This window comes from Tachyglossus aculeatus, chromosome 1 (genome assembly GCF_015852505.1).
Source record: "Tachyglossus aculeatus isolate mTacAcu1 chromosome 1, mTacAcu1.pri, whole genome shotgun sequence".
Taxonomy (NCBI): Eukaryota; Metazoa; Chordata; class Mammalia; order Monotremata; family Tachyglossidae; genus Tachyglossus; species Tachyglossus aculeatus.
The window spans coordinates 142,042,064-142,050,996 of NC_052066.1; the positions used below are offsets into that span (position 1 = coordinate 142,042,064).

The 8,933-nt window shown below is 43.3% G+C and overlaps 2 pseudogenes; both read left to right on the plus strand.

Moving 5' to 3' along the window:
• Window positions 1-7,583: 7,583 nt before the first annotated feature.
• LOC119932607 lies at window positions 7,584-7,985 on the plus strand (annotated as a pseudogene).
• LOC119936035 lies at window positions 7,736-7,855 on the plus strand (annotated as a pseudogene).
• Window positions 7,986-8,933: the final 948 nt, after the last annotated feature.

Consider the following 8,933-nt stretch of genomic DNA (forward strand, 5'->3'; position numbering starts at 1 on the left):
CCCACTGTTGAGTAGGGACTGTCTCTATATGTTGCCAATTTGTACTTCCCAAGCTCTTAGTACAGTGCTCTGCACATAGTAAGTGCTCAATAAATACGATTGATGATGATGATGTACTCTCCCAAGCTCTTGGAACAGTGCTTTGCACATGGTAAGCACTCAATAAATGAGTAAATGAATGAATATGAGTCTTCTGGAATATAGCCAGACTTTCAATCAATCATATTTATTGAATTCTTACTGTATGCAGCACACTGTTTAAGCTTGGGAGAAAATAATAATAATATTAATGGCATTTATTAAGTGCTTACTATGTGCAAAGCCCTGTTCTAAGCACTGGGGAGGTTACAAGGTGATCAGGTTGTCCCACATGGGGCTCACAGTCAATCCCCATTTTACAGATGAGGTAGCTGAGGCACAGAGAAGTTACGTGACTTGCCCAAAGACAGATGACAAGTGGTGGAGCCGGGATTTGAACCCTTGACCTCTGACTCCAAAGCCCGTGCTCTTTCCACTGAGCCATGCTGCTTCCCCACAACAGAGTTGGTAGACATGTTCCGCCGCTGTGTGCTGAGCTCCGTACTGAGACTGAACAGTTTGTCAAGCACTTTATTGGATACTATTCTGTTCAGATCACTAGACTGGATGTCTAAGGGAAGAAGAATAAGGCATGATCCCTTCACCTGAATAGCCTATAAGCTAATTTAGAGACAAGCAGACATAAATTGGCACAGAAGTTAAGGAATGTGAGAGCAGATAAAAATAATAACCCGAAGCAGATAAATAATAATAATAATGATGGCATTTATTAAGCGCTTACTATGTGCAAAATAAATTCATAATGAAACAGTAAACAAGCAAATAACTTCTGCAAACAAGGACTTAGGTGTTTTTGCTCCTCAGAGCAGGCACTAAATCCATTTGGCTCCTGATTTGTTGACATCGCACAAACACTGTACTGACATCATACAAACTTTCCTTCTCTTTTGTTCATTCATTCATTCATTCAATCATATTTATTGAGCGCTTACTGTGTGCAGATTACTGTACTAAGTGCTTGGGAAGTACAAGTTGGCGACATATAGAGCCGGTCCCTACCCAACAACGGGCTCACCATCTAGAAGGGGGAGACAGACAACAAAACAAAACATGTATGTGGTGGCTCACACACACCTCCTTATGCTGTGTTTTAGAAAGAATCCATCTTACTGACAGGAAATATTCTTTGACCGCCAAGGGGGCAGAAAGCAAGGCTCCTGCTAGGTCTGAGAATCTTTAATTGAGATAACTATGGAAGACCTTGGGCAAGTTACTTCACTTCTTTACTACCTCATGTGAAAAATGGGGATTGAGACTGTGAGCCCCACATGGGCCAAGGACTGTGTCCAACTTGATTTCCTTGTATCCATCCCAGCACTTCAATCAATCAATCAATCAATCAATCGTATTTATTAAGTGCTTACTATGTGCAGAGCACTGTACTAAGCGCTTGGGGAGTACAAATTGGCAACACATAGAGGCAGTCCCTACCCAACAGTGGGCTCACAGTCTAAAAGGGGGAGACAGAGAACAGAACCAAACATACCAACAAAATTTAGTACAGTGCCTGGCACATAGTAAGCACTTAACTAGTATCATCATTATTATTATTACTGGATTGAGTGCTGCCCAGTGGGAAAAAAACGGGGTTGAATATCAGTTGACTTTACATAAAGAAGATGCATTCATGGCCGCAGAGGGAATGACTTTTAGAAATGCTTTCTTTTTGGCTCGAGGTTTGAAAATGAACAGAATTCACCGTGCCTTAAATACCATTAGCCATGTCACTGAGAAAGGCGGAGGTGTTATTTCAAACCCTGCCTCTCCAGTGCCTGAACTAATTAAAACACTTCAAGTCAAAGATTTATTGGGAAAGCATATTGGACTTTAATTTTGTCTGTCTTTTTCAATTAAAGGATGACAAAGCTTGGCCTCTGGTTAGAAAGGAAAATTCCAGGTTAAGATGAATTGATTGGGGTGTGAGTAAGTTAATGCAGTGTAGAAAATGATTTAAAATTCATTATTTAGCTATCAATCCACCAATCATATTTATTGAACACTTACTGTGGGCAGAGCAGTGTACTAAGCGCTTGGAAGAGTTCAATACAACAGTTGCTATACACGTTTCCTGTCCATCAATCGTATTCGCTATGTGCTCTATACTGTACTAAGCACTTGGGAGAGAACAATACAACAGAATTGGTAGACACGTTCCCTGCCCACAGTGAGCTTACAGTCTAGATATAAAATAACAATAATAATAATTATGGTATTTATTAAGCACTTACTATATGTGAGGCACTGTACTAAGCGCTGGGGTGGATACAAGCAAATGGGGTTGGACACAGTCCCTGTCCCACATGGGGCTCACAGTCTCAATCCCCATTTTACAGACGAGGTAACTGAGGCTCAGCAAAGTGAAGTGACTTGCCCAAGGTCACATGACAGACTAGTGTCCAAGTCAGGATTAGAACCCAGATCCCAGGTTTGAAGATGTTGCTCCTGACAGTGTGCTCATCTCCGAATGTATGGTAGACACTGACGAGGCTGAGGTGAAGAGGAAACTCCCTGAACCTTGGGCAGCGAAGGCAATTTGGAGCCAAGGACCTTCTCAGTCCATAATGAGCCTTCCAAGCTCACTATTGTCCGGAAACATGTCCACTCATTCCGTTGTATTGTACTCTCCCAAGCACTTAGTACAGAGTTCAATGAATACCACTGATTAAAGACTCCCCAGAGAGGGGCTGCACCTAGGAGACTCACATCAGGATCCTCCCCACAGGACGCTCCAGGAATCCTTGGGAGACGAGGTGCAGGAGGAGGGACATTTTTTGTTTTGTTCTGTTTTTACAGTATCATCATCATCAATCGTATTTATTGAGCGCTTACTATGTGCAGAGCACTGTACTAAGCGCTTGGGAAGTACAAATTGGCAACGTATAGAGACAGTACTAAACCCTGTGGTAGATACAAACGAATCAGATTGGACATAGTCCATATCCTATGTGGAGAACACAGTCTTAATCTCCATTTTACAGAAGACCCAGAGAAACTGAGTGACTGGCTTATGGTTACACAGCAGACAATAATAATGATGGCATTTGTTATGTGCAAAGCACTGTTCTAAGCGCTGGGGGGGATACAAGGTGATCAGGTTGTCCCATGTGGGGCTCACAGTCTTCATCCCCATTTTTCAGATGAGGCTCAGAGAACTTAAATGACTTGCCCAAGGTCACACAGCAGACAAGTGCCAGAGCCGGAATTAGAACCCAGGTCTTTCTGATTCCTAGGCCCATGCTCTAGCCACTAGGCCATGCTTCTTTGGAAGTTACCCAAAAGCATGCCCACGGACCCTGGTAGTTTCCAATGCTTTGCTTGCCCCTTCAGAGCTTCCTGCCTCTGCCCTGTTAATCACTTACCTTCCTTCCAGGCACAAAGAGCACAGGCATTTGTGCAGTAGCATACGTCCAACTCATAGCTCATCCCACTGGTGGGTATAGACATTGAGGATTGGATTGGAGGGAGAAAAAGCAGGGATCATTAGAGACAATCCTGCTTCTCTCAATCTCTCCAGGGCTCCAAGAAAGGCCGGCACTGAGTCAGTGGCTAACTGATAGAAACACAATACATTCCATTTATTCATTCATTCAATCCATTTAATCGTATTTATTAAGTGCTTACTGTGTGCAGGCCACTATATTAAGCGCTTGGGAAAGTGCAGTGCAACAATAAGGAGTGACAATTCCTGCCCACAACGAGCTCATTATCTAGAGGGGGGGAGACAGGCATCAATAATACAAATAAACAGACATCAATATAAATAAATAAAATTACAGATTTATACATAAGTTCTGTGGGGCTGGGAAGGGGGTGGGGGAGAGCAAAGGGAGTAAGTCAGGGTGATGCAGAAGAGAGTGGAAGATGAGGAAAAATGAGGCTTAGTTTGGGAAGGCCTTTTGGAGGAGATGTACCTTCAGTAAGGCTTTGTAGGAGGGGAGATTAATTGTCTGGCAGATTTCATTCATTCCTTCATTCAATCATTTTTATTGAGCGCTTACTGTGTGCAGAGCACTGTACTAAGTGCTTGGGAAGTACAAATCGGCAACATATAGAGACGGTCCCTACCCAACAACGGGCTCACGGTCTGGAAGGGGATTTGAGGAGGGAGGGCGTTCCAGGCCAGAGGTGGGACGTGGGCCAGGGGTCAGTACAGTGAGAAGGTTAACACTAGCGGAGCAAAGTGTGCAGGCTGCGTTGTAGAAGGAGAGAAGCAAGTTGAGGTAGGAGGAGGCGAGGTGATGGAGTACCTTGAAGCCAATGGTGAGGAGTTTTTGTTTGATTCCTCCCTGGTAGCAGGAGCAGTAATAATAATAATAATAATAATAATAATAATAATGATAATTGCATTTATTAAGTGCTTACTATGTGCAAAGCACTGTTCTAAGTGCTGGGGGGATACAAGATGATTAGGTTGTCCCACGTGGGGCTCACAGACTTAATCCCCATTTTACAGATGAGGTAGCTGAGGTATAGAGAAGTTAAGCGACTCATTAAGTGCTTACAAGGAACCTAGTGCTGTACTAGAGAAGCAGAGTGGCTCAGTGGAAAGGACATGGGCTTTGGAGTCAGAGGTCATGGGTTCTAATCCCAGCTCCCCCATATGTCTGCTGTGTGACCTTGGGCAAGTCACTTAACTTCTCTGAGCCTCAGTTACCTCATCTGTAAAATGTGAATTAAGACTGTGAGCCCCACGTGGGACAACCTGATCACCTTGTACCCCCCCACCCCGACACTTAGAACAGTGCTTTGCATATAGTAAGTGCTTAACAAATGCCATTATTATTATTCCTAAGCATTGGGAAAGGGTCCTCTGGTCCCCAAGAATAAAGAATAACCCTTTATTCTTAGAGGGTTCACCATCTAAGAATAAAGGAAAAAGAAGGCTTTTGATTGTTTTTTTGTTTTTATGGTATTACTAAGCGCTTACTATATGCCAGGAATTGTCCTAAGCACTGGGGTAGATACAAGTTTATCAGGTTGGACTAATTTAATCCCCATTTCACAGTTGAGGAAACTGAGGCCCAGGGAAGCTAAGTGGCCTGCCCAAGGTCACTCAGCAAGAAATCGGCAGAGGCAGGATTAGAACTCAGGTCCTTCTGACTCACAGGCCTGTGCTTTATCCACTGGGCCATGCTGTTTCCCCAAATTCCTCTCCTTGCTCAATTTGATGGAATGTTTCCCACTGTTGGGTAGGGACTGTCTCTATATGTTGCCAACTTGTACTTCCCAAGCGCTTAGTACAGTGCTCTGCATACAGTAAGCGCTCAATAAATATGATTGATTGATTGATTGATTGATTAATTGAATGTTTCTGTGGCTGGGCATTCTGCTGAGACGTGTCTGGGTTCTCTGAACCTGGAAGAAGGGGAAGGGATTTAACAGGACAGAGGCGGGAGGGTGGAGGGTGTTGGACAAACGGACAAAGCGCTGGCAACTACCACGAGGCTGAGGACCAAGTGCTTGGAAACTCTGAGTCAAGGGCTTGGGAGGGAATAACATTTTGCAAACCCCACATGGGACAAGGACTGTGCTTGCAATTCACCCCAGCGCTTAGTACAGTGCCTGGCATAGAGTGCACACTTAACAAATACCATAATTATTATTATTATCATTGTTATTGTCATTAATAATTTCCAGTCCGAGGCTTGGCCGATTGGTCTCTTAATGCAATTTTTATTTCCAGTCAGCCCATTATACTGGACAACATATTTGGGCTACGGCATCATCATCATTAATTATCATTAATGAATCCAAACATTCCATCAAGTTGAACAAGGAGCGGAACTTGGAGAAGTAGCATGGCCTGTAGAAAGAGCGTGGGCCTGGGAATCAGAAGGACCTGAGTTCTAATCCTCCATCTGCTGATTTCTTGCTGAGTTATCCTTGGGCAAGTCACTGAACTTATTGTATTTATCAACATTTCTAAAGATGATAATAAATAAGCACAGCACTTGGATTTGTTCCTCTTTTCACCCCTCCCTCAGCCCCACAGCACTTATGTATATATTCTTAGTTTATTTATTTTATTTTCATTTTCCCCCACTAACAATAATAATAATAATTGTGGAATGTGTTAAGCACTTACTATGTGTCAGGCACTGTACTAAGAGCTCCCCCTCCAACAATAATAATAATAATGGAATTTGTTAAGAATTTACTATGTGCCAGGCACTGTACTAAGAGCTTCCCCTCTAATAATAATAATAATAGTAGTGGAATTTGTTAAGCATTTATTATGTGTCAGGCACTGTACTAAGAGCTCCCCCTCCAACAATAATAATAATAATGGAATTTGTTAAGAATTTACTATGTGCCAGGCACTGTACTAAGAGCTTCCCCTCTAATAATAATAATAATAGTAGTGGAATTTGTTAAGCATTTATTATGTGTCAGGCACTGTACTAAGAGCTCCCCCTCCAACAATAATAATAATAATAATAATAATGGAATTTGTTAAGCGTTTACTATGTGTCAGGCACTGTACTAAGAGCTCCCCCTCCAACAATAATAATAATAATAATAGTGGAATTTGTTAAGCATTTACTATGTGTCAGGCACTGTACTAAGAGCTCCCCCTCCAATAATAATAATAATAGTAGTGGAATTTGTTAAGCATTTACTATGTGTCAGGCACTGTACTAAGAGCTCCCCCTCTAATAATAATAATAATAGTGGAATTTGTTAAGCATTTACTATGTGTCAGGCACTGTACTAAGAGCTCCCCCTCTAACAATAATAATAATAATAATAATAGTGGAATTTGTTAAGCATTCACTATGTGCCAGGCACTGTACTAAGAGCTCCCTTTCTAACAATAATAATAATTGTGGAATTTGTTAAGTGCTTATTACATGTCAGGCACTATACTAAAAGCTCCTCCTCTAACAATAATAATAATAATTGTGGAATTTGTTAAGCATTTACTATGTGTCAGACACTGTACTAAGAGCTCTCCTTCTAACAATAATAATAATAATAATTGTGGAATTTGTTAAGTGCTTACTATACGTCAGGCACCATACAAGCAAATCGGGTTGGACACAGTCCCTGTCCTATATGGAGCTCACAGTCTCAATCCCCATTTTACAGATGGGGTAACTGGTGGCCCAGAGAAATGAAGTGACTTGCACAGGGTTACACAGCAGACAAGTGGAAGAGGTAGGATTAGAACCCATGACCTCCTGAGTCCCAGGACCCTGCTCTATCCACTAGGCCATGCTGCTTCAAGACTGCGAGCTCACTGTGAGCAGGGAGTGCGTCTGGCATACTGGCGCACGCGCGGGAAGGCGGCAGTCCCAACGCGTGGCCGGCGGCAGGATGAGCAAGGCGCACCGCCCTGAGCTCAAGAAGTTTATCGATTAATCAATCAATCGTATTTATTGAGTGCTTACTGTGTGCAGATCACTGTACTAAGTGCTTGGGAAGTCCAAGTTGGCAACATATAGAGACAGTCCCTACCCAACAGTGGGCTCACAGTCTAGTTTATGGACAAGAAGCGATCACTGAAGCTGAACGGCGGACGGCACGTTCAGGGGATCCTCCGCGGCTTCGATCCCTTCATGAACCTGGTATGAACGACGAGTGTGTGAAGGTGGCCCACAGTGGCCAGCAGAACAACATTGGCATGGCATACATTGTGTTGTATGAAAGGAGAGAAGGTTAGTACTCCCCTTGAGAAGGATGGAAGAAGTCCTATACAACACATATATGGTTAAGGCATTGCCACCTACTTCGCGGCATCTAACCAAGTTTTTTTCCAACTTGTACTTCCTCAGCGCTTAGTACAGTGCTCTGCACACAGGAAGCGCTCAATAAATACGATTGAATGAATGGTGGTCATAAGAGGCAACAGTATCATTATGTTGGAAGCCTTGGAGCGAGTTTGAGAGAACCTGTCCGTCCGCCCATCTGTCCACCCGCCCACCCGTCCTTCCTTCCTGTCAAATGTTTTCACAATAAACTTTTGTAATGGTAAAATAAAGATTTCTCAGTCAGCGCTCATTTATTGAGCGCTGACTGCATGCCCTGCATGCAGAGAAGCAGCATGGCTCAGTGGCAAGAGCCTGGGCTTGAGAGCCAGATGTCATGGGCTCTAATCCCGCTTCTGCTACTTGTCTGCTGTGTGACTTCGGGCAAATCACTTCACTTCTCTTGGCTTCAGTGACCTCCTCTGTAAAATGGGGATGAAGACTGTGAGCCCGTGGGACAACCTGATTTCCTCCCCCTCCTCATCCCCCCCCCCCGCCTTACCTCCTTCCCCTCCCCACAGCACCTGTATATATGTTAGTACATATTTATTACTCTATTTATTTTACTTGTACATATTTACTATTCTATTTATTTTATTTTGTTAGTATGTTTTGTTTTGTTGTGAGCCCGCTGTTGGGTAGGGACCGTCTCTATATGTTGCCAACTTGTACTTCCCAAGCACTTAGTACAGTGCTCTGCACACAATAAGCGCTCAATAAATACGATTGAATGAATGAATGTTATGTTGTACTCTCCCAAGTGAGCACTCAGTAAGCACAGCTGATTGATCAATCATGTGCCAACCACATAGTTACGCTGGAATAAATACAATACTATCAGGTGAGAAACAGTTGCTTGTCCACATGGGGTTCAGAGTCTGTGGTCAAGAGAAAACATATATTGAATACCCATTTTACAGATATGGAAACCCAGGCACAGAGATGTCAAGTAACTTGTCCAAGGTCACCCAGCAGGCAAGTGGTGGAGTCCGCTTCTTCCGCCAGGCCGCCCTACTTTTCCTCCATGTCAGGAGTCCCCTCTCCAAACCGGGAAGGGAAAACCAGTTCTGAGCCTTCCAAGACATA